Here is a 25,614-nt window from a genome sequence, read left to right on the forward strand (position 1 = left end):
GGAAGAGGAGGTCAGTATCGAAGAGGTAGGGGGCAATACTATCAACCTCAATTTCAATCCCATAGCTTCTATCCCAATGCGGCACCAGAGCTTCCAGTGTATAATCGATATGAACCCCTACAATCTTACGTCCAGGAGGAAACCCCTTTTTTTCACAAACCCAGATACAAACAAGACGAGTGGTATGCAGAACCATTCCTTACCCACAAAAAAGCACGAAAAAGAGAGCCAGGAGGGGAATCAGAGGAGGAAGGAGATTACAACAAAAGAAGGAAGGAGTAGGAGGAGGGGAGGGAATATTTAATCTAAGTGGGGTACCTCTGTCCAAACGGGAAGTTAACCTTCTGGACAGGGGATTAAAATTCGCTCCAAAAAAACCCATTAATAAATTTGAAACGTTTATCGATTTGTATAAATTTGTGAGGAAAATCAACCTTAAAAGGTACTTTCTAGATAAAGAGGGACCTACCAATAGGGTTAATGTGGTGGGGGGACAATTCCTACACACCAATATGAAAAATAATTCCACATTTAATCCAGCAGAAAATGCAAGTAAGCATACTATAGATGTTTTTAAAAATCTTGTGGCCAACGACCTGGAGCGTCTGCAGGTACCTCGGGGTAATGTGGCGGACCGTGATGCCTGTAAGATGTTGAAGGATAAAAAGTTGGTGATCCGACTGGCAGATAAGGGGGGAGGGGTGGTTGTCCTTACCAATGATCAATATTTTGGTGAGCTGGATAGACTGGTAAATGACACCACTGCATATATGAAATTAAGTGGAAATCCAGTCTTCCAGTTTAAAAAAGAACTTATTACCCTACTAAAAAGTGGGTTGGATGAGAATCTAATTAGTAAGGCAGAGTTCCAATATTTGGTCCCTTTACATCCTAGGACGCCCATTATATACCAGATACCCAAGGTACATAAGTCCACCACGGCACCCCCTGGACGTCCCATTATTAATGGAATCGATTCTATTACATATAGGTTGGGTAGTTATTTAGACAAGTTCTTGCAGCCGCTGGTGGGGCTTCTTCCAAGAGTATTGAGGGACACTTCCCATACACTGCGTATTCTCAGGGATGTGGTGGTGGATGGCGCCACGTTGCTGATTACAGCGGACGTGGCGTCCCTATACACCAACATCTCACATCGGGAGGGTCTTACGGCAGTGGGAAGTGCACTCATGAGGGAAGGGAAGTTGCATCCACGTCAGGTCCATTTTCTGGTGAAGCTGCTGGAGTTTGCCCTCAGAAAGAATTATTTCTGGCACAAAGGGGAGTACTACCTACAGATAAAGGGATGTGCCATGGGGGCCCCCTTCGCCCCATCTCTGGCAAACATCTACATGTCAGAATGGGAAGAAGAGGCGATTCAGATTAATGCCAGCAAAGTCAAAGAATGGCATAGATATATAGACGACTTGTTGATCCTGTGTACGGGTACTATGGAGGAATGGGAAGACTTCCTAAAGGAGGCTAACCAGTTGAGACCCAATATCAAACTTGAAGCGGAGAAAAGTTATGATAGTATTAATTTTTTGGATTTGAACATCTATAAGTCAGGCAATGAGTTGCTGACAAGGTGTTTTTTTAAGAAAACCGACAGAAATGGTTTTATACCAACAACTAGCTGTCACCATCCCACTTGGATCCGAGGAGTGCCTAAAGGGCAATTCCAAAGGATTAGTTCTGAAACTGTTCTACGGTGGAGGCATACACTGAGCAAGCCTCTGTTCTTGCCCACAAATTCGAACAAAAAGGCTATAATGAGAGAGTTCTGAATACTCAGATGCAGGAAGTAGCGAGAATGGATAGAGATCAGCTGGTTCTGGGTAATAGAACCAAAAAAAGAGGATAACCACATGGAGCTTCCCTTTATCTGTACGTTCAATACACAGTATAGACAGATAGAGCACATTTTTCATAAATACTGGCCAATTCTGGAACAGGATCAGTCTCTGAGTAAGGTGATCCCGCCTAGACCGAAGTTTATATATAGGCGGGCCCCGAACCTCAGAGATATACTTGTTCCAAGTTGTGTAAACCCGCCAGTGAGACCTACGGTGTTTTGGCAAAGACCGGGTTTCTTTTTATGTCGGGATTGTTGTATTTGTAGGGACACTTCAAGTGCCCGGGTAGAGGAGATTATGCTGAGAGGGTAGAAAAAAGGAGGGGAAGACACCGGGAGCCCAATCTGGTGTAGTATATCACGTGTGGTTACCTCAGTAGTAGGAAATGATCAAATATACTCACAAAGCTGGGTTGCATATAGGGCAACCAGTCTGGAACGCATGTGGGGAAGTACCGTCCCCACTCGGCCTTGTGAGGTACTCTCGATGGTCGCAGCTCCTTTGAAAAGAGTTACCACCTGCCGGGTGGTGACCCCCAATCCTTGGCGGAGGGGGTGATAAAGCAACACGGGGGATAGGAGGCGCCCTGATGGGTACTGTTAGCACGACATTTCCGTCGAATACAGACAATTTAAGAGCTAGACCAAAGGTCAAATCAATCTAATAATACAATAGGTGGTACAGGTATGTACCCCTAATGCCGAGAGTGTTGGTATCAGTTTATGTGATTATTTAGTGATATTAGCAATAGATGGAACGATCCTACCTTAAGGAGCAGTCATTCCATAGTAGTTGTAAAAAACATTCTTTATTGGAGCACTCAAATAATGACAACGCGTTTCGCGGTTCAAAACCGCTTCATCAGGTCGTATATCGTGCCTTAAAATAGAAAAGAGATGACATGGCGCTAAATATAGGGGGCAGGCTCCCATTACATAAAAAACACACACATAACAGTATAAAATCAATAGTAAAACAAAATTTGACAATTGAATTAGCAGGTATATCCATAGCACACGTTAAAACATGCATCTTATAGTATATGTGATGGCAAAAACTGTTATGTAGAGAATAGCACATGCACCACTCACTGTATTCGTTGTGAATGGTTACAAGGTCATAACACATATATACAATCATATCAGTGAATGGACACACAGCCCTAAGGGTGTGTGTATGATTATAAGAGGTAGTAAGAATAAATATGTATGGAAGAATCGTAGTGTAAAAAGGTGGGTGGGAGTGAGCCCTCCAGGAAACATGGAGAAGCGGTTCTGGGTTCAATACGCTGGGCTGGTTGCTACGCACTCTAGTTGCCAGACTCCGCTCAGAGTACAGCAATAGTGCAGCACTCCTAAGGTTGTTAATGCGGGGAGGCCCGTCTGTGTGGAAGAGGAGGCTTACCTATAAGCAGAGTTCCCCGGATTCGGGCGCCAGTAAGCGCCGTCAACCCCGCTGGAGATTTAAATATCAAAGATGTGGGCAAGTAGGGTAATGGGGGCGTAGCCCGCGATGACACCACGCGCAATTCGAGTCTGCCTGACGTCTGTCGTCACTCGCTGCTATGCGAGGATACGACATGGCTATGCGGAAAGGCGTGGATAAGTTAGGATGCGTCTCAAGACGAGGCGTAGCGTATGACGTCAGGACGTTTAATCCGTAATGATGCTAGATCCTAGCTTCTCCATGTTTCCTGGAGGGCTCACTCCCACCCACCTTTTTACACTACGATTCTTCCATACATATTTATTCTTACTACCTCTTATAATCATACACACACCCTTAGGGCTGTGTGTCCATTCACTGATATGATTGTATATATGTGTTATGACCTTGTAACCATTCACAACGAATACAGTGAGTGGTGCATGTGCTATTCTCTACATAACAGTTTTTGCCATCACATATACTATAAGATGCATGTTTTAACGTGTGCTATGGATATACCTGCTAATTCAATTGTCAAATTTTGTTTTACTATTGATTTTATACTGTTATGTGTGTGTTTTTTATGTTTTTTATGTAATGGGAGCCTGCCCCCTATATTTAGCGCCATGTCATCTCTTTTCTATTTTAAGGCACGATATACGACCTGATGAAGCGGTTTTGAATCGCGAAACGCGTTGTCATTATTTGAGTGCTCCAATAAAGAATGTTTTTTACAACTACTATGGAATGACTGCTCCTTAAGGTAGGATCGTTCCATCTATTGCTAATATCACTAAATAATCACATAAACTGATACCAACACTCTCGGCATTAGGGGTACATACCTGTACCACCTATTGTATTATTAGATTGATTTGACCTTTGGTCTAGCTCTTAAATTGTCTGTATTCGACGGAAATGTCGTGCTAACAGTACCCATCAGGGCGCCTCCTATCCCCCGTGTCGGGTAGAGGAGATTGTCTCTAGGAGAGATGGGAGGAGCTATAAGTTGAGGCAATGCTTGACGTGTTCTTCATCTTATGTGGTATATGTGTTGACGTGCACATGTAATCTTCAATATGTTGGTAGGACGTCGAGACCGTTGAAAAAGCGCATATACCAGCATATTTATAATATTAAAAAAGGTTACATGTGGCACAGTGTGTCAGCACATTTTGCCAAGGTGCACAACAGTGATCCTAAAGGTATTAAGGTAATAGCAGTGGAGCAGGTTCATACCCACTGGCGAGGGTCTAATAGACTCCAGCAATTATGTAAGAAAGAAACTGAGTGGATTTACAAATTGGGTACAATGGAGCCTCATGGGTTAAATATTGAACTGGATATCAATTGTTTTTTAACGAATAGGTAAAACCATTATGGAATGTAAGGTGGGGTTAGTACAGGTTGACAGGGGGGTACTTTGGGTGATTATCATTATTATGGGCACATGGCACTTTAAGGTTACACAGAGCACTGTCAATTGTTATAAAGGCTGTCTGGATAAGACAATTTGAATATTGTGAGTTTAACACTATTACATGTTATTGCATGATTTGCACAAATAATTGCATAGTTTGCACAGACGAATGGTGGAGCACATATAGATATAGGTGCCTATATATGAGGTAATTGGCATAGTACACTGGTCACAACAGATATTGAAAGGTGATCCTTTAAGGTTAGTGGATTGATCATAGAGGTGGCTGGGCACAGGAATAATACCACATGTATAGCAGCAGGAGTGTGCTGTGTATATTGTGGTTCATAAGGGTTAATGGTGCACGTGGTGTGTATACAATAGATTAGTATATTGATACACTTGACACTGGTATTCACGTGCATATGGGGGGGTATACGCATGTGGTGTCACAGGAGGTGTATTTGCTAAGGGGGGTCAACATGAGGACTTGTCACAAAGGATGAGTTTGATGGCTAACATAAGGTATGATAGGGCAGGTGCTAGGTGCATGGTAATTGTGTTATACAATACATGCTATACACGGATTTGGGGTGTAGGGGAATATGGTTTGATGTATAGTATAGATATAGAGCAAGGTAGGAAGAGGGATTACATAGGAGGCAGTATGATGTGGTATCGCTGCTCGCTCTGATGTCTTAGTAATGAATTGGAATTTATACATATACAATGTTGTTTTACAGGAGATAATGTATATTGGTCTAATAATTTTATTATTGTACCTATGGAAAATTTTAAGTGTTCATAGTATGAACAGTTACGCTCCCCGCTTGGTTGCCTAGTGACGGAAGAGGGCGGCGACATGGGCGGTACTCAAGACGGGCAGCGACGGTATTTTAATGATCAGAATTCAAGTATACCAGCACTCCAGTTTTCTCAAAGATTCACGCTCTTTTATTGAGCTAACATATCCACAGACATGACCGACAATTGTTTCGGGGCCTCGCAGGGTCCCTCTTTCTCAAGGCGTATGTGGTTACAATCAGACATCAAAATACAACTAATATATACATCACTAATCCCCTCTGTCCCCACCCCAAACCATAGTGAAAAGGTGATGTCATCTCCTCTGCTCAAAACAACAACACATACCTATCTTGTCAGTTATTTACTCATCTATGCCATAGACAATCATGCTTTAGTCTCCAGTCTACACAGTACTACTGAGTAGTGCATATCTACCTGTCCCAGCATCTCATCGCGGTGCCCCTGTTGCAATCCATGCTGATTAGTCCCACAATTCAAATGTAAACATCCATCGGGGAGCCGTTGCTAGTCATGACTGACAGCTTCATGCGTTCCTAATCCCGTATCGGGCTATCGTTCGCGCCGCTGGCCACGCCCCCCCACTTCGTGACTGGTTACTGCCATCAGACCAATCACTCTGCGGCATCACACTGTCGCCCGGCAACCGGAGCCGCAAGGAGTCATGGGATTGACTCCGGCGTGTCACGCTGTTGCCAGGCTGCGCTCATGTAGCTCACGTGGGGCTGGAAGCTACGGTGTCTCATCCACCTCCTATTAAGGTAGCGACAGTGACACCCGGTGGTGGAAAAATGTGCTTGCACCCCGTAGTGAAAAACAAGCATGCCATAAATACGTCGCACCTACGTTAACGACCTCTAGAGGCAACAAAAATACAACAACTAGATACGTTGTTTCCAATGACCTGCCATCTAGTGGGCAAAATGATTATACATTTGAGTGTGGTTAAATCACCTTATCCTCAGCGGCACAGTCTTACCGAATGACTCCGAGAAAAGCTGGGACAGTAGACAATAATCCTGCAAGGCAAACAAATATATAGACAAGGTCAGAAGTTGTTGAGAGCATTAAAAGGCAAGACATAAATTAAAAACACATAGCTATACATATCCTGTAGAGAAAAGTAATATTATATTACATTATAGTGACATAATATACATTTTACATTTTTTATCATCTTTCTTTCAGAAAACACGAGAGGGGGTTATTTTTGTTCAGACCACCTGGATAAACTGTTCCTAGTTCATGTATCCAGTAGGCCTCTCTTTGCAACAAATGTTTATCCCTATCTCCCCCTCTCCTGGGGAGTTTTATATGTTCAATGACCTGTCCCTTCAATTGATAAGCTTTATGATTGTTCTCAATGCAATGAATTGCTACCGGTTTGGTGTAATCCAGTTCTTTCATCTCTAATGTGGCCTTCCAGGCCACATTCACATCGCTACGGTGTTTCTGGAACCTTTTCTTGAAGGGCGAGGTTGTCTTGCCCACATATGCCAGTCCGCATGGGCATTTCAGCATGTACACACAATTGTCTGTATTACAATTGTAATATTCTTTTATCTGATATTTTTTGCCACTTCTTGGATGTATGAATACTGGTCCAGTCGTGATCGAATTACATATGTTGCAGTTCATACACTTGTAGCATCCTTTCTTTTGGGATATTTTGAATTCTTTACTATATTTGTTGTATGGGTCTGCTTGAACCAAGAGATTTCTCAAACTGAGATTCGATTTATATGCAAATAATGGTTTTTCTTTTACTGTCCTAGTAAGTTCAGGATCAGCTTGCAATACATCCATATTTTTGATTACCGCCTGTTTTACACAACCTGATGCTTCGCTGAAAGTTTGGACAAATGGAATCCCTTCCTTTGTCCTATTAGACTTGTTACCAGCATGAATTTTTATAGCTCTTTCCATGGCCTTTTTCAAGATATGAGCTGGATAACCTCTCTCCTGGAAGCGTTCATGCATCTCCTTCAGATGTAGGTTTCTCTCAGGGGCGTAGCAATAGGGGGTGCAGAGGTAGCGACCGCATCGGGGCCCTTGGGCCAGAGGGGCCCCGAAGGGCTCTCCCTCATCTACATTATTACCTCTCTATTGGTCCTGTGCTCATAATAATCATTTCTATAGATGCTGTGAATAGTAGTAATCACTAACAAACTGTTTCCCAGCCTCTTCTTGCACCTCTGACACTGTAGTTGCCATTGACAGGTTTTGGCATGCCGTATCAATTGTTATGTATAGAGTGCTTGGGGGGCCCCATGTAAAACTTGCATCGGGGCCCACAGCTCCTTAGCTACGCCACTGGTTTCTCTGTTCTTGACTGCTACAGATTCGCAAGACCCTCAGGAATTGTGACACCGGGAGTCCATCCTTAAGATGTTTTGGATGTGAACTCGTGTAGTGCAACAATGTATTTCTGTCCGTTAATTTCCGATACAATGACGTGCTGAGTTTATTGTCAACATTGTGCACCATAACATCAAGGAATGCAATGTGGGTTTCTGAGATCTCTGGGTTGAACACTATTCCCTCATGGATACTGTTAAGGAATTTAACAAAATCATTGAACTCTGTGGAGGACCCCTGCCATAAAACGAAGATGTCATCAATGAACCTTGTCCACCATTTTACATGTTCTCTATACATTCGGGATGGGTACACAAATTTTTCTTCAATGGCCCCCATGAATAGATTAGCGAGGGATGGGGCAGCTGAACTGCCCATAGCCGTCCCCCTGCACTGTTGGTACCATCGTGATTCAAATTTGAAGCAATTAGAGGTAAGTATCAGTTCAAGTCCATTTACAATGAATTCTGTAGATACTGTAGAATCTTCCCGTCTCTCTAGAAAAGATCTAACCGCTTGGATGCCGGCTTCATTTGGGATGGATGTATATAAAGCTCCAATATCCATGGTGCATAGCATTATATTTCCTCCTGTAATATCGATCTTCTCAATTTTAACAAGAAAATCATTGGTATCTTTAAGATATGCTTGTAGATCTTTCACCAAGGGTTGCAGTAAGAAATCAATGTATTGGGCTAGCGGTTGAGTAATTGATTCTGTTCCTGATACTATTGGTCTAAACTTTAATGGTTCTGTTCCTTTATGAATTTTAGGTAGACCATAGATCACCGGTTTCCTCGGATGTTGTATATCAATATATTCAAATTCATCCTCAGTGATCCAATCATTTAATACTCCGATTTTCAGAAGATCCTTCAATTTGTTGGCTATTTGAACAGTGGGATCCTGTTGTAGAGGTTTATAAGTTGAAATATCGTCCAACATCAACATCATGCCTTCACGGTATTTCGCATAGTCCATCACCACTATGGCTCCGCCTTTGTCAGCGGGCTTGATGATTATACTGCTGTCATCTTTAAGAGACTTGATGGCTTCCCTTTCACCCTTAGTCAAATTCAAACGATTCTTGCGATTTTTGATCTTTTTGTGTGTATCATACTTTATCATGCTGGTGAATTTTTCAATGCTTGGATATTTGCCCGGTGGAACAAACTTGCTCTTTAGTTTGAAGGGGCTGGTATCAGGTTTTTCTTTTGTTGGTTTTTTAGGTTGTTTCTCAAAAAATTGTTTTATTTTAAGTGTTCTCTCTAACTTAAAGGTGTCTATTTCAAGCTGGAAATCATTGAACTTCATAGTTGGGCAAAACGACAGACCCCTGGATAATAAACTTATTTCATTTGCTTGGAGATTTCTTTGGGACAGATTTACCACCGGGCAGATTTGTTCCCGGTTCTCGTTTCCATTGGATGTTTCTTTCTTATGTCTGCTCCTCCTGGGTCGTCTGATCCTCCTGCATCCCGAAAAGGGCGTGAGGGGCCTGCTCCTGAATCACTGTCTGTACTCGGATTTTCAGTGTATATGTCACTGTCAGGTTCCCTTGGTTTATGTTGTGGTTTAGATCTTGGATTAGGTTTTTTAGACTTCTGAGGTCTTTGGTATGGTCGGTGTGATGATCCGCTCAGCTGGCTGCACAGGCAGACAGCTGTTTGTCCATTCCTCTAGTCCGTGGGCTGCAGGTCTCTGGAACAGAGACCTGTCTTTCCATTGCAAGTTTCTGTTCTGTTCTCTTGCTGGGGAATTTGCATACATTCGTTATGCAAATCCCCTACCTGCCTTCTTTGATGACTGGCACTATAAGAGCTTTATGTTTCCCAGAATGCTTCGCTGGTCATTTCCCTTCCATGCTCAGTTCCTGATGGACACTGCTGGAGTGTCAGCCATTGCTATCTAGTATAGTTAATTCCTGGGGGTTGCTTTAGGCTCCCCTTCTAGGCCAGTCAGGTTGTATTATCTGTATTGCCTGTTCTGTCTTGTCTTGCCTGTTTGCCATTGTCCTGTCCCTATGGTGGTTGACAGGAAATGGTTCTGATCTATGTTCTTGGAGTATAGCTGGTGCAGCGGTTGCTACCAGCTATCTCTTCTGTTCTGTCTTCTGGGATCGCGCTAGCTACTTTGTGCTAGCACTGGGGATCCTTCTGTTCTGTCTCCTGGGATCGCGCTAGCTACTTTGTGCGAGCGCTGGGGATCCTTCTGTTCTGTCTTGTCGGTCGCGATTGCGCTGTCACCAGCGGCGGTTGATAGCGAATCGTTCTGTCTTGCTGAGATCGCACTAGCCGCTAGCGTTAGCGGCTGTGGATCTTTCTGATCTGTGTTCCTGCTTGGATCACACTTGCTCTGGCGGAAGAGCGGTGGATCCTTCCTGCCTAGTTCTTGTTTTTCGTGTGTCTGTCTTGTCCGCTGCGCTTGCTACAGGCTCGGTGAGGTAACCGTTAAGCAAGCGCTCGCGTCCCCTGTTTCATGTTTGTCTGTTTATGGTTAGTTAGGCGTGCTTGTCTCTATTGTGCTTATCACGTGGAGATCGCGCATAACCGTGTGCACTGTTGCGAATGAGTGCGGTGTTCGCGGTTAGCTAGCGTTGTTATTTTCCATATCTCCTTATTGTATTTGCTGTGCCTTTGCTACCCTCGTATTCTATTCTGTTCTGCCTTGTGTCACGTCTCGCGATCGCACCTCTCGCGATCGCGTTCCTATTTCGTATCTGCTGTTGTGTGTGCGCGGTCGCGGAGTGGCGACTGGATTGGCGCACACACATACAACCTATCCCTTTTGCTCAATCTCATTCGCAATCGCCTCTCTTGCGATTGCGTTCTGCGCTTCGTACAATTCCTGTCTGGCACTTGTGGAGGTACAGAGGATTGGTTCCTCTGCACTCCCCGGCGCCATCTGCCGACAGGAATTTCCCTCTACAGGTGCTTAGCACCTTTTGCTGGGTTCCTGCAAATTATACGCTTGTGGAGGATCTCCGCCGTGTCAGCGCACACGTTGTGCGCTGATCACGGGGAAAGTTCCACAATCGTGACAGAATGACCAGCGCAACCCAAAACCCCAGTGTAGACGGAATTTCCGATTCGTACGATTTTGTCGAATATGGCTCTTGTACCTTTAAGAGATTTAAAAAACTTGAACCTGAATCAGCAGACGAATTTTTGTCTGAGTGTACGAAACTGTTAGCGAACCCTGAATTCCAATGCACCCCAGTGTCTACCTGGGCCCCCCAAATGGTCTACATTCTGTTGGGGGGCGAAACGTCAATGTGGGGTTATGATGTGTTAAATCATACCACCCTGAGTCAAAGACCCCTGGAATTCTTGGCCTTTTTAATTCACAATTGGCTGAGATTACCTCAATTACCATACCCCCTTAATGAGTTGTTGTCAGCAGCTCAATCAGCTGTTCCATCTACTCTTTCATCCACAAAGCAGCCATCCAAAGCCTCTAAGTCTAAACGTAAAAGATCTAGGAAGGCTTCCCAGCGGAAAGATCCGTTGCCCCTAGCAACCACAAATAAAGAGGTTATTTCTGTCAAGTCTGAAATGGGCAAAACCATGCAGTATGATAATGATGTTTATAATGCATCTGCTGATCAGTTTTCAGGTTTTTTGCCCCAATCCAAAGCTTATGTGGATCCTGCTATAGGTAGGATCGCACACTACATTAAAGCAGTTAAAAAATCTGTTCTTGTTCCTGAACTCCACCCCTATGGAGATTATTTGGATACTGGCCTGTTTGAACCCCCATTTTCTTCCTGGGATATTGGGGCCTTGCTGGAAGAATTCGATTTTGATTGGAAAGCCTTTTGCGATTTTTACATCGCAAAAAGCGAAGATGTCTTGAATGCTTGTCTCGATTCTATGTACCTTCTGATTGATTCCGATGAATGTGACAAGGATGATGTGGATCTGGTGATCTATGTATGGCAAACGATTTTGGATGAGTTGCACACACACCAACCAATTGATTCCAATAAAGAGACATCGTTGTCGGATGATTGTTCCTGCCTTTCTGGGGTAAAGCATGAGAGTCTTGACTTTGTGCAATCTGAAATGAATGACAGTGTGCAGTTTGAATCTGTGCGATCTGATGCCTGTTTCTCGGATGTTCCTGCAGATTGTGATCGGCATGAGTCTGCCGGTTTCCTCAAGGATGTGTGGGATCCTTTGTCATTTAGAAACAGGTCTTTGAGATCTTCCGTCTGTGACCCTGCTATGGGGAAAATTTCTCGACTATGCAGCGTCAAAAGTAAAATTATTATGCCTAATAAAGTTTATCCTGTTGATGTCGCCATTTCTTCTGCAAATGAGTTTCTGTCTCACCCTGTTCACACCTGTGCAGGCCTGTTGCCTGATGACAGTTGCTCCAGTGTTTCTGTCCTAGATGCCTTGCAGTCTGCTCTGCAGATCGCGGAAGTTTGCGATATGGAAGCGTCAGTTTCGCAACCTAAAGCGATCGTGGATCCGCAAATTTTGCGTTCTGACTCCTCGGATACGACATTGTTAGCCGAATCTAAGAATGAGACAGCGCTTCGGTTTTGCGAATCTGATGCTGAAGCTTCTTTGCCTTGTCCAGAGAAGCTTTCTCTGAACCTGCCCTGTACCATGAATGAAGGCATGATGTCCACTTGCATTGACATTTGCGAGTCTGATTCTGAAGAAAGTATTGACTCTCCACCCAGTACTCTGGATGAGTCAATATTGCCTTGTACAATATCTCCTGCCCTGCCCCTAGAGGCTCGTCTAGGTATTGCTGCTATTTTTACCTGTCTTTCTGCAGTTTTGGAATTGCAAGCTAGTTTGACTACTACGCAGAGTTCTGGGTGCAGTGAGATTAAAGTTAGGGAGTCAGTGTGTGGTCCAGTGAATATTCCTGTACGTTCCACTCATGATGATGAAATTCAGTCTCAGTTTATGGTGGAACCTTCCCTGGGACATCTGCCCTGTTCTCAAAATAAAGTTCCAGTTTTGCCCTGTAACATGGATAGTACAGAATCCTTCTTAGACAACTTGAAAAATGATGTTCCTGAGGTCTTGTTCGATGATCTAAAGGTCTCCGAGTTCCTCCCAAGGGGTGCAGAACTTGTGGGAGATGTCTCCTGCCCCCCAGGTCCTTCTGAGGTGTTGCCCACTTCAATAGGCATTGCTGCCTTGCTGACTACTTTTGCAGCTCTTGTGGAGCTTCATTCATGTGTAGTCAATGATGATATTACAGTTACAGAAAATTCTGAATTTGAATCCGAGTCTTCTTTTGAAAGACCAGTACCTGTGATCTTTACTCGTGATGATTTTCTGCCCGGTACTGGTTTTGGTCTTGTCGTGTCGGACTCTGAGGTTGGCAGTTCCCCGACATGTCCTGAGGTTTTTCCTGTACTAGTGTACCCCGATGTGCTCTGTGACCCAGAAAGCCCAAGTGTGCCTCGGTTACCAGCGTACTCAGATGCTTCCTCTGTGGAGACATGTTCTGATATAGCCTGCCTGCTTGCATGCCCAGAAGTGGTCCCTGAAAGTCCTGATCTTGATGGGTGTCCTGCTAATTTTGAGTCTGGAATGATCATAGGTTCCATAGGGGTTCTTGGTGGTTCTCCATGTGAGCCTGGTGAGCGTTCTGGCTTCTTGGGATCTCTGCGGAGCTTCAAGGCGTTCTGGGAGATTCCGGGAAAAGTTTTGCTTGGTGCCCTGAATGCGATCAGCAATGGCTTTGGTGTTGTAAGGGACACTTCGAACAGGTATTGCGGCAGGTTTGGTATTCTTGGACGCTCCTTGGAAGGTGGTGGGTATTGTCTGGAGGGTGTCGATGGCTTCTTCTCTGGTGTCCACAGTCCTGATGGGTGTTGCGCTGAGACTTGCAGTGCTGATGGGCATGTTTCGGTGGCTTCTGCTTCTGATGAGGTCGGTTTCGGATGGACTGACTCTGGAATTGGGCCTTGTCGGGCTGTCCTGACCTTCATGAGTCTTCAGTTAGAGTTTTGTGATGTTACCAGTCTTGAGGGATGTCTGGAATCCATCCCTAGAAGGGGGGGTACTGTGATGATCCGCTCAGCTGGCTGCACAGGCAGACAGCTGTTTGTCCATTCCTCTAGTCCGTGGGCTGCAGGTCTCTGGAACAGAGACCTGTCTTTCCATTGCAAGTTTCTGTTCTGTTCTCTTGCTGGGGAATTTGCATACATTCGTTATGCAAATCCCCTACCTGCCTTCTTTGATGACTGGCACTATAAGAGCTTTATGTTTCCCAGAATGCTTCGCTGGTCATTTCCCTTCCATGCTCAGTTCCTGATGGACACTGCTGGAGTGTCAGCCATTGCTATCTAGTATAGTTAATTCCTGGGGGTTGCTTTAGGCTCCCCTTCTAGGCCAGTCAGGTTGTATTATCTGTATTGCCTGTTCTGTCTTGTCTTGCCTGTTTGCCATTGTCCTGTCCCTATGGTGGTTGACAGGAAATGGTTCTGATCTATGTTCTTGGAGTATAGCTGGTGCAGCGGTTGCTACCAGCTATCTCTTCTGTTCTGTCTTCTGGGATCGCGCTAGCTACTTTGTGCTAGCGCTGGGGATCCTTCTGTTCTGTCTCCTGGGATCGCGCTAGCTACTTTGTGCGAGCGCTGGGGATCCTTCTGTTCTGTCTTGTCGGTCGCGATTGCGCTGTCACCAGCGGCGGTTGATAGCGAATCGTTCTGTCTTGCTGAGATCGCACTAGCCGCTAGCGTTAGCGGCTGTGGATCTTTCTGATCTGTGTTCCTGCTTGGATCACACTTGCTCTGGCGGAAGAGCGGTGGATCCTTCCTGCCTAGTTCTTGTTTTTCGTGTGTCTGTCTTGTCCGCTGCGCTTGCTACAGGCTCGGTGAGGTAACCGTTAAGCAAGCGCTCGCGTCCCCTGTTTCATGTTTGTCTGTTTATGGTTAGTTAGGCGTGCTTGTCTCTATTGTGCTTATCACGTGGAGATCGCGCATAACCGTGTGCACTGTTGCGAATGAGTGCGGTGTTCGCGGTTAGCTAGCGTTGTTATTTTCCATATCTCCTTATTGTATTTGCTGTGCCTTTGCTACCCTCGTATTCTATTCTGTTCTGCCTTGTGTCACGTCTCGCGATCGCACCTCTCGCGATCGCGTTCCTATTTCGTATCTGCTGTTGTGTGTGCGCGGTCGCGGAGTGGCGACTGGATTGGCGCACACACATACAACCTATCCCTTTTGCTCAATCTCATTCGCAATCGCCTCTCTTGCGATTGCGTTCTGCGCTTCGTACAATTCCTGTCTGGCACTTGTGGAGGTACAGAGGATTGGTTCCTCTGCACTCCCCAGCGCCATCTGCCGACAGGAATTTCCCTCTACAGGTGCTTAGCACCTTTTGCTGGGTTCCTGCAAATTATACGCTTGTGGAGGATCTCCGCCGTCAGCGCACGCGTTGTGCGCTGATCACGGGGAAAGTTCCACAATCGTGACAGTCGGCTTCTCCTGCCTTGATATGGTGTTCCATGCAGCCATGGGTATACCCGGCCTTCCTTGTAGTCCAAACAGACTAATCTATATTTGTCCCTTTTCTTTTGTTGAATGAATTTGGTATAGTCATCAATGTCTTTATTCAATTTCACAAGATCCTTCTTGAAATTATCATCACTGGCTGATACAATCTCAATTTTCAACTCTATTGGTGACAGTTCCTTCTCGATATCAACCAACAGAACACGTATTTCTTCGATGATCATGACCATATAATTTAAGGAGTGTTGAGTAGACATGGCACACCATCTTTCGCAGAACTCTTTTTTATTCCTGCTAATTGTTGGTTGTAACGGTATGCGAAAACCTTTTGGAATTTTCTTTTCCCTATAGTACTCCGATAATGTCTCTCCATGTAATTCAAGATCTATTTTCCTTTTCCTTAATCGTTTCAATTCTTTATTTAGATCATTAATGCTCTCTGAACCGAATCCTCCTCCCGGTTTCTTGGGAAATAATATGTCACTTATATCTTCAGGTGTATAATCACAAGGATGACCCTCATTTTCCATCCTGGATGAGGGATATATCCTTTTTCTCACAGGAATGTGTAATCCAATTGCCTAGACTGTACTCAGTGTGGCAAATAAAATAATTCACTCCGCCAAATAAACGATCCCAATCGCAGACCGTCAATGAGGTGTAGACAATCCTTTTCAATACGGTTGTCGGGTAAGGTGTGGGTGCTCCATACACATGCCTATCAGCAATACAGAGACAAGAAGAGTTGTGACTGGGCACACCATCTAAGGCAGGGTGCTTGGTATTGTGGTATAGGCAGACCACCAAAGTATAAGTCCAGAATTCAAGTATACCAGCACTCCAGTTTTCTCAAAGATTCACGCTCTTTTATTGAGCTAACATATCCACAGACATGACCGACAATTGTTTCGGGGCCTCGCAGGGTCCCCCTTTCTCAAGGCGTATGTGGTTACAATCAGACTTCAAAATACAACTAATATATACATCACTAATCCCCTCTGTCCCCACCCCAAACCATAGTGAAAAGGTGATGTAATCTCCTCTGCTCAAAACAACAACACATACCTATCTTGTCAGTTATTTACTCATCTATGCCATAGACAATCATGCTTTAGTCACCAGTCTACACAGTACTACTGAGTAGTGCATATCTACCTGTCCCAGCATCTCATCGCGGTGCCCCTGTTGCAAACCATGCTGATTAGTCCCACAATTCAAATGTAAACATCCATCGGGGAGCCGTTGCTAGTCATGACTGACAGCTTCATGCGTTCCTAATCCCGTATCGGGCTATCGTTCGCGCCGCTGGCCACGCCCCCCCACTTCGTGACTGGTTACTGCCATCACACCAATCACTCTGCGGCATCACACTGTCGCCCGGCAACCGGAGCCGCAAGGAGTCATGGGATTGACTCCGGCGTGTCACGCTGTTGCCAGGCTGCGCTCATGTAGCTCACGTGGGGCTGGAAGCGAAATACCGTGAAGGCATGATGTTGATGTTGGACGATATTTCAACTTATAAACCTCTACAACAGGATCCCACTGTTCAAATAGCCAACAAATTGAAGGATCTTCTGAAAATCGGAGTATTAAATGATTGGATCACTGAGGATGAATTTGAATATATTGATATACAACATCCGAGGAAACCGGTGATCTATGGTCTACCTAAAATTCATAAAGGAACAGAACCATTAAAGTTTAGACCAATAGTATCAGGAACAGAATCAATTACTCAACCGCTAGCCCAATACATTGATTTCTTACTGCAACCCTTGGTGAAAGATCTACAAGCATATCTTAAAGATACCAATGATTTTCTTGTTAAAATTGAGAAGATCGATATTACAGGAGGAAATATAATGCTATGCACCATGGATATTGGAGCTTTATATACATCCATCCCAAATGAAGCCGGCATCCAAGCGGTTAGATCTTTTCTAGAGAGACGGGAAGATTCTACAGTATCTACAGAATTCATTGTAAATGGACTTGAACTGATACTTACCTCTAATTGCTTCAAATTTGAATCACGATGGTACCAACAGTGCAGGGGGACGGCTATGAGCAGTTCAGCTGCCCCATCCCTCGCTAATCTATTCATGGGGGCCATTGAAGAAAAATTTGTGTACCCATCCCGAATGTATAGAGAACATGTAAAATGGTGGACAAGGTTCATTGATGACATCTTCGTTTTATGGCAGGGGTCCTCCACAGAGTTCAATGATTTTGTTAAATTCCTTAACAGTATCCATGAGGGAATAGTGTTCAACCCAGAGATCTCAGAAACCCACATTGCATTCCTTGATGTCAGGGGCGTCTGAGTCACTAGGCAACTCTAAATTTTTGCCTATAGCGCCATTGGTGGAAGTGGGCGCCCTCCCGACAAGTCACCGCTCTGTTCGTGTTTATTTTATTTCTTTTTTTCAGCCAGGTCGGCGCCGGCTGTGACAGGCAGCTCAGCCTGTGCCCGGCGCCGCCTACTGGTCCGCCCCCTTCCTCTCCTCTTTTCCGAGCGAGCAGCAGCAGCACGCACATTAGTTTATGTGGGAGTGCTGTGCCGCCGCCTACTGGTTCGCCCCCTCTCCCCGCCCCCTCTCTCCCTCTCTGTTTAGAGCGTGCGGCCGCCGCACGCTAGTTTGTTTACACGCCGCGCCGGCGCCGCCCCTAACTCCGCCCCCCGCCTGTCACACGTGCTTGAAGGCACCGTGTGGCCCGCCATCAGGGGGGGACATCCGTGACTCCCGTCACGGGCCCCGGGCCTGTAGGGGGGCCCCATCCCCGCCGCGGACCTGGCGGGTGCCGCCCGGCCGCCGCTCAACCCCCGCCTGGCCGCTGCTCCTTCCCTCCATCCCTCTAGCCGCTGCCTCCGCCGCTGCCTCCGCCGCGTCAGACCCCGATCAGGCGGCGACAATAGTGCGGGCGCTAGGACCCAGCGCCCGCACTGATATGCGGAAGTGACGTAACTTCCGCATATAGAGCGGGTGCGTCCAGCGCCCGCTCTGGTCGGGTCGCCGCTGATCTTGAGGTCTGACGCTGGCAAGGTAGGGAAAGCGGCGGCGGCTGAGGGGGCGCTCCCTGTCACTCGCTCACTAGCTAAAGGGCCTCCCTGTCACTCACTCACTAAAGGGCCTCCCTGTCACTCACTCACTAAAGGGCCTCCCTGTCACTCACTCACTCACTAAAGGGCCTCCCTGTCACTCACTCACTAGCTAAAGGGGCTCCCTGGCACTCAATCACTCCCTAAAGGGCCTCCCTGTCACTCACTTACTCCCTAAAGGGGCTCCCTGTCACTCACTCACTCCCTAAAGGGCCTCCCTGTCACTCACTCACTCCCTAAAGGGGCTCCCTGTCACTCACTCACTCCCTAAAGGGCCTCCCTGTCACTCACTCACTCCCTAAAGGGGCTCCCTGTCACTCACTCACTCCCTAAAGGGCCTCCCTGTCACTCACTCACTAGCTAAAGGGGCTCCCTGTCACTCACTCACTCACTGCCTAAAGGGGCTCCCTGTCACTCACACACTACCTAAAGGGGCTCCCTGGCACTCGCTCACTACCCAAAGGGGCTCCCTGGCACTCACTCACTACCTAAAGGGCCTCACTGTCACTCACTCACTCCCTAAAGGGGCTCCCTGTCACTCACTCACTGCCTAAAGGGGCTCCCTGTCACTCACACACTACCTAAAGGGGCTCACTGGCACTCGCTCACTACCCAAAGGGGCTCCCTGGCACTCACTCACTCCCTAAAGGGCCTCCCTGTCACTCACTCCCTAAAGGGGCTCCCTGTCACTCACTCACTGCCTAAAGGGGCTCCCTGTCACTCACACACTACCTAAAGGGGCTCCCTGGCACTCGCTCACTACCCAAAGGGGCTCCCTGGCACTCACTCACTACCTAAAGGGCCTCACTGTCACTCACTCACTCCCTAAAGGGGCTCCCTGTCACTCACTCACTGCCTAAAGGGGCTCCCTGTCACTCACACACTACCTAAAGGGGCTCCCTGGCACTCGCTCACTACCCAAAGGGGCTCCCTGGCACTCACTCACTCCCTAAAGGGCCTCCCTGTCACTCACTCCCTAAAGGGGCTCCCTGTCACTCACTCACTGCCTAAAGGGGCTCCCTGTCACTCACACACTACCTAAAGGGGCTCCCTGGCACTCGCTCACTACCCAAAGGGGCTCCCTGGCACTCACTCACTACCTAAAGGGCCTCACTGTCACTCACTCACTCCCTAAAGGGGCTCCCTGTCACTCACTCACTCCCTAAAGGGGCTCCCTGTCACTCACTCACTCCCTAAAGGGGTTCCCTGTCACTTACTCACTACTTAAAGGGCCTCCCTGTCACTCACTCACTCCCTAAAGGGCCTCCCTGTCACTCACTCACTAGCTAAAGGGGCTCCCTGTCACTCACTCACTACTTAAAGGGCCTCCCTGTCACTCACTCACTCCCTAAAGGGCCTCCCTGTCACTCAGTCACTCCCTAAAGGGGCTCCCTGTCACTCACTCACTAGCTAAAGGGGCTCCCTGTCACTCACTCACTAGCTAAAGGGGCTCCCTGGCACTCACTCACTGCCTAAAGGGGCTCCCTGTCACTCACACACTACCTAAAGGGGCTCCCTGGCACTCACTCCCTAAAGGGGCTCCCTGTCACTCACTCACTACCTAAAGGGGCTCCCTGTCACTCACTCACTACCTAAAAGGGCTCCATGTCACTCACTACCTAACCTGGGGGTCCCTGTCAGAATCCAGGTGAGAGGTGTCTACCATAATAAGGGGGCATTCTGCCTATTTATGTGAAATGCTGTCTGTCTATGTGCCTCATGACTGCTGAATTTGTCTTGTTGGGGGCCTAATGATTGAATGTTTACTTGTTGGGGGCCTCATGATTTGTTGGGGGCCTCATGATTTGTTGGGGGCCTCATGATTGCTGAAATTGTCTTGTTGGGGGTCTCACGATTGCTGAATTTGTCTTGTTGGGGGCCTCATGATTGCTGAATTTGTCTGGTTGGGGGCCTCATGATGGCTGAATTTGTCTTGTTGGGGGCCTCATGGTTTGTTGGGGGCCTCATGATTGCTGAATTTGTCTTGTTGGGGGTCACATGATTGCTAACTGCGAGACTATGGGAAAAGCTGAATCATTACCATATGAGACAATAGCATTAAACCTACTTTTTTAGCTTTTTCAAACAGAAAATAAAACTGGGAGGTTCTAAAAAAATGATGGAGCACTTTCTCCTTCCGGCTTGAAGGAGGAAGTGCTCGATATTGAGGCTTGCAACGCGTCCATTCGGACACTTGCACCTCGTTGGGGGGGGCCCGGACTGATGATTTGTGAGGGGCCCCAAAATTTCTGATGGCGGCCCTGTGTGTGACGCCAGACGGAGGGACCAGTGCTACCGCCGGCTGACACCTGACCTGAGTCAGTGTGCACACAGCGCACAAACTAGCAGAGCCTGAGAGACGACACACACACAGACAGTGAGTGCCAATCCTCAGATCTGACTGCTGCTCTTGATAATTTTTTTATATGCATCCTGGCTGGCTGGCCGGCCCTGATTCCGCCCCCCCCCCCGCTCGCCCATATCCCCCCCGCTCGCCCAGTGGCTCCTGGGAATGGATATTAAACACAGGCATATATAGCATCATGCCTGCTGCTGTGTGGGTCTGGGCAGGACTCGGAGGGAGGGAGACACACTTGCTGCGCAGTGTACAGAGCAGCAGAGGGGACACCCTCATAGTGAGTGGCGTGACCCCTCTTGATATTATATGCCCCACTCTCCCCTGGCTGGCCCTGAGATTTGAGTGGGGGGGGGGGGGGCGCCACAGGTTTTCTTGCCTGGAGTGACAAAGTGGCTAGAAACACCCCTGCTTGATGTTATGGTGCACAATGTTGACAATAAACTCAGCACGTCATTGTATCGGAAATTAACGGACAGAAATACATTGTTGCACTACACGAGTTCACATCCAAAACATCTTAAGGATGGACTCCCGGTGTCACAATTCCTGAGGGTCTTGCGAATCTGTAGCAGTCAAGAACAGAGAAACATACATCTGAAGGAGATGCATGAACGCTTCCAGGAGAGAGGTTATCCAGCTCATATCTTGAAAAAGGCCATGGAAAGAGCGATAAAAATTCATGCTGGTAACAAGTCTAATAGGACAAAGGAAGGGATTCCATTTGTCCAAACTTTCAGCGAAGCATCAGGTTGTGTAAAACAGGCGGTAATCAAAAATATGGATGTATTGCAAGCTGATCCTGAACTTACTAGGACAGTAAAAGAAAAACCATTATTTGCATATAAATCGAATCTCAGTTTGAGAAATCTCTTGGTTCAAGCAGACCCATACAACAAATATAGTAAAGAATTCAAAATATCCCAAAAGAAAGGATGCTACAAGTGTATGAACTGCAACATATGTAATTCGATCACGACTGGACCAGTATTCATACATCCAAGAAGTGGCAAAAAATATCAGATAAAAGAATATTACAATTGTAATACAGACAATTGTGTGTACATGCTGAAATGCCCATGCGGACTGGCATATGTGGGCAAGACAACCTCGCCCTTCAAGAAAAGGTTCCAGAAACACCGTAGCGATGTGAATGTGGCCTGGAAGGCCACATTAGAGATGAAAGAACTGGATTACACCAAACCGGTAGCAATTCATTGCATTGAGAACAATCATAAAGCTTATCAATTGAAGGGACAGGTCATTGAACATATAAAACTCCCCAGGAGAGGGGGAGATAGGGATAAACATTTGTTGCAAAGAGAGGCCTACTGGATACATGAACTAGGAACAGTTTATCCAGGTGGTCTGAACAAAAATAACCCCCTCTCGTGTTTTCTGAAAGAAAGATGATAAAAAATGTAAAATGTATATTATGTCACTATAATGTAATATAATATTACTTTTCTCTACAGGATATGTATAGCTATGTGTTTTTAATTTATGTCTTGCCTTTTAATGCTCTCAACAACTTCTGACCTTGTCTATATATTTGTTTGCCTTGCAGGATTATTGTCTACTGTCCCAGCTTTTCTCGGAGTCATTCGGTAAGACTGTGCCGCTGAGGATAAGGTGATTTAACCACACTCAAATGTATAATCATTTTGCCCACTAGATGGCAGGTCATTGGAAACAACGTATCTAGTTGTTGTATTTTTGTTGCCTCTACAGGTCGTTAACGTAGGTGCGACGTATTTATGGCATGCTTGTTTTTCACTACGGGGTGCAAGCACATTTTTCCACCACCGGGTGTCACTGTCGCTACCTTAATAGGAGGTGGATGAGACACCGTAGCTTCCAGCCCCACGTGAGCTACATGAGCGCAGCCTGGCAACAGCGTGACACGCCGGAGTCAATCCCATGACTCCTTGCGGCTCCGGTTGCCGGGCGACAGTGTGATGCCGCAGAGTGATTGGTCTGATGGCAGTAACCAGTCACGAAGTGGGGGGGCGTGGCCAGCGGCGCGAACGATAGCCCGATACGGGATTAGGAACGCATGAAGCTGTCAGTCATGACTAGCAACGGCTCCCCGATGGATGTTTACATTTGAATTGTGGGACTAATCAGCATGGATTGCAACAGGGGCACCGCGATGAGATGCTGGGACAGGTAGATATGCACTACTCAGTAGTACTGTGTAGACTGGAGACTAAAGCATGATTGTCTATGGCATAGATGAGTAAATAACTGACAAGATAGGTATGTGTTGTTGTTTTGAGCAGAGGAGATGACATCACCTTTTCACTATGGTTTGGGGTGGGGACAGAGGGGATTAGTGATGTATATATTAGTTGTATTTTGAAGTCTGATTGTAACCACATACGCCTTGAGAAAGGGGGACCCTGCGAGGCCCCGAAACAATTGTCGGTCATGTCTGTGGATATGTTAGCTCAATAAAAGAGCGTGAATCTTTGAGAAAACTGGAGTGCTGGTATACTTGAATTCTGGACTTATACTTTGGTGGTCTGCCTATACCACAATACCAAGCACCCTGCCTTAGATGGTGTGCCCAGTCACAACTCTTCTTGTCTCTGTATTGCTGATAGGCATGTGTATGGAGCACCCACACCTTACCCGACAACCGTATTGAAAAGGATTGTCTACACCTCATTGACGGTCTGCGATTGGGATCGTTCATTTGGCGGAGTGAATTATTTTATTTGCCACACTGAGTACAGTCTAGGCAATTGGATTACACATTCCTGTGAGAAAAAGGATATATCCCTCATCCAGGATGGAAAATGAGGGTCTTCCTTGTGATTATACACCTGAAGATATAAGTGACATATTATTTCCCAAGAAACCGGGAGGAGGATTCGGTTCAGAGAGCATTAATGATCTAAATAAAGAATTGAAACGATTAAGGAAAAGGAAAATAGATCTTGAATTACATGGAGAGACATTATCGGAGTACTATAGGGAAAAGAAAATTCCAAAAGGTTTTCGCATACCGTTACAACCAACAATTAGCAGGAATAAAAAAAGAGTTCTGCGAAAGATGGTGTGCCATGTCTACTCAACACTCCTTAAATTATATGGTCATGATCATCGAAGAAATACGTTTTCTGTTGGTTGATATCGAGAAGGAACTGTCACCAATAGAGTTGAAAATTGAGATTGTATCAGCCAGTGATGATAATTTCAAGAAGGATCTTGTGAAATTGAATAAAGACATTGATGACTATACCAAATTCATTCAACAAAAGAAAAGGGACAAATATAGATTAGTCTGTTTGGACTACAAGGAAGGCCGGGTATACCCATGGCTGCATGGAACACCATATCAAGGCAGGAGAAGCCGACCATACCAAAGACCTCAGAAGTCTAAAAAACCTAATCCAAGATCTAAACCACAACATAAACCAAGGGAACCTGACAGTGACATATACACTGAAAATCCGAGTACAGACAGTGATTCAGGAGCAGGCCCCTCACGCCCTTTTCGGGATGCAGGAGGATCAGACGACCCAGGAGGAGCAGACATAAGAAAGAAACATCCAATGGAAACGAGAACCGGGAACAAATCTGCCCGGTGGTAAATCTGTCCCAAAGAAATCTCCAAGCAAATGAAATAAGTTTATTATCCAGGGGTCTGTCGTTTTGCCCAACTATGAAGTTCAATGATTTCCAGCTTGAAATAGACACCTTTAAGTTAGAGAGAACACTTAAAATAAAACAATTTTTTGAGAAACAACCTAAAAAACCAACAAAAGAAAAACCTGATACCAGCCCCTTCAAACTAAAGAGCAAGTTTGTTCCACCGGGCAATTATCCAAGCATTGAAAAATTCACCAGCATGATAAAGTATGATACACACAAAAAGATCAAAAATCGCAAGAATCGTTTGAATTTGACTAAGGGTGAAAGGGAAGCCATCAAGTCTCTTAAAGATGACAGCAGTATAATCATCAAGCCCGCTGACAAAGGCTGAGCCATAGTGGTGATGGACTATGCGAAATACCGTGAAGGCATGATGTTGATGTTGGACGATATTTCAACTTATAAACCTCTACAACAGGATCCCACTGTTCAAATAGCCAACAAATTGAAGGATCTTCTGAAAATCGGAGTATTAAATGATTGGATCACTGAGGATGAATTTGAATATATTGATATACAACATCCGAGGAAACCGGTGATCTATGGTCTACCTAAAATTCATAAAGGAACAGAACCATTAAAGTTTAGACCAATAGTATCAGGAACAGAATCAATTACTCAACCGCTAGCCCAATACATTGATTTCTTACTGCAACCCTTGGTGAAAGATCTACAAGCATATCTTAAAGATACCAATGATTTTCTTGTTAAAATTGAGAAGATCGATATTACAGGAGGAAATATAATGCTATGCACCATGGATATTGGAGCTTTATATACATCCATCCCAAATGAAGCCGGCATCCAAGCGGTTAGATCTTTTCTAGAGAGACGGGAAGATTCTACAGTATCTACAGAATTCATTGTAAATGGACTTGAACTGATACTTACCTCTAATTGCTTCAAATTTGAATCACGATGGTACCAACAGTGCAGGGGGACGGCTATGGGCAGTTCAGCTGCCCCATCCCTCGCTAATCTATTCATGGGGGCCATTGAAGAAAAATTTGTGTACCCATCCCGAATGTATAGAGAACATGTAAAATGGTGGACAAGGTTCATTGATGACATCTTCGTTTTATGGCAGGGGTCCTCCACAGAGTTCAATGATTTTGTTAAATT

The 25,614-nt window shown here is 45.8% G+C and overlaps 1 pseudogene; it reads right to left on the bottom strand.

Annotated features, from left to right (window-relative positions):
* The window catches only part of LOC137534269 (zinc finger protein 721-like), a 377,767-nt pseudogene that overhangs the window by 317,061 nt on the left and 35,092 nt on the right, over positions 1-25,614 (bottom strand).

The sequence above is a fragment of the Hyperolius riggenbachi genome, chromosome 10, assembly GCF_040937935.1.
Source record: "Hyperolius riggenbachi isolate aHypRig1 chromosome 10, aHypRig1.pri, whole genome shotgun sequence".
NCBI lineage: Eukaryota > Metazoa > Chordata > Amphibia > Anura > Hyperoliidae > Hyperolius > Hyperolius riggenbachi.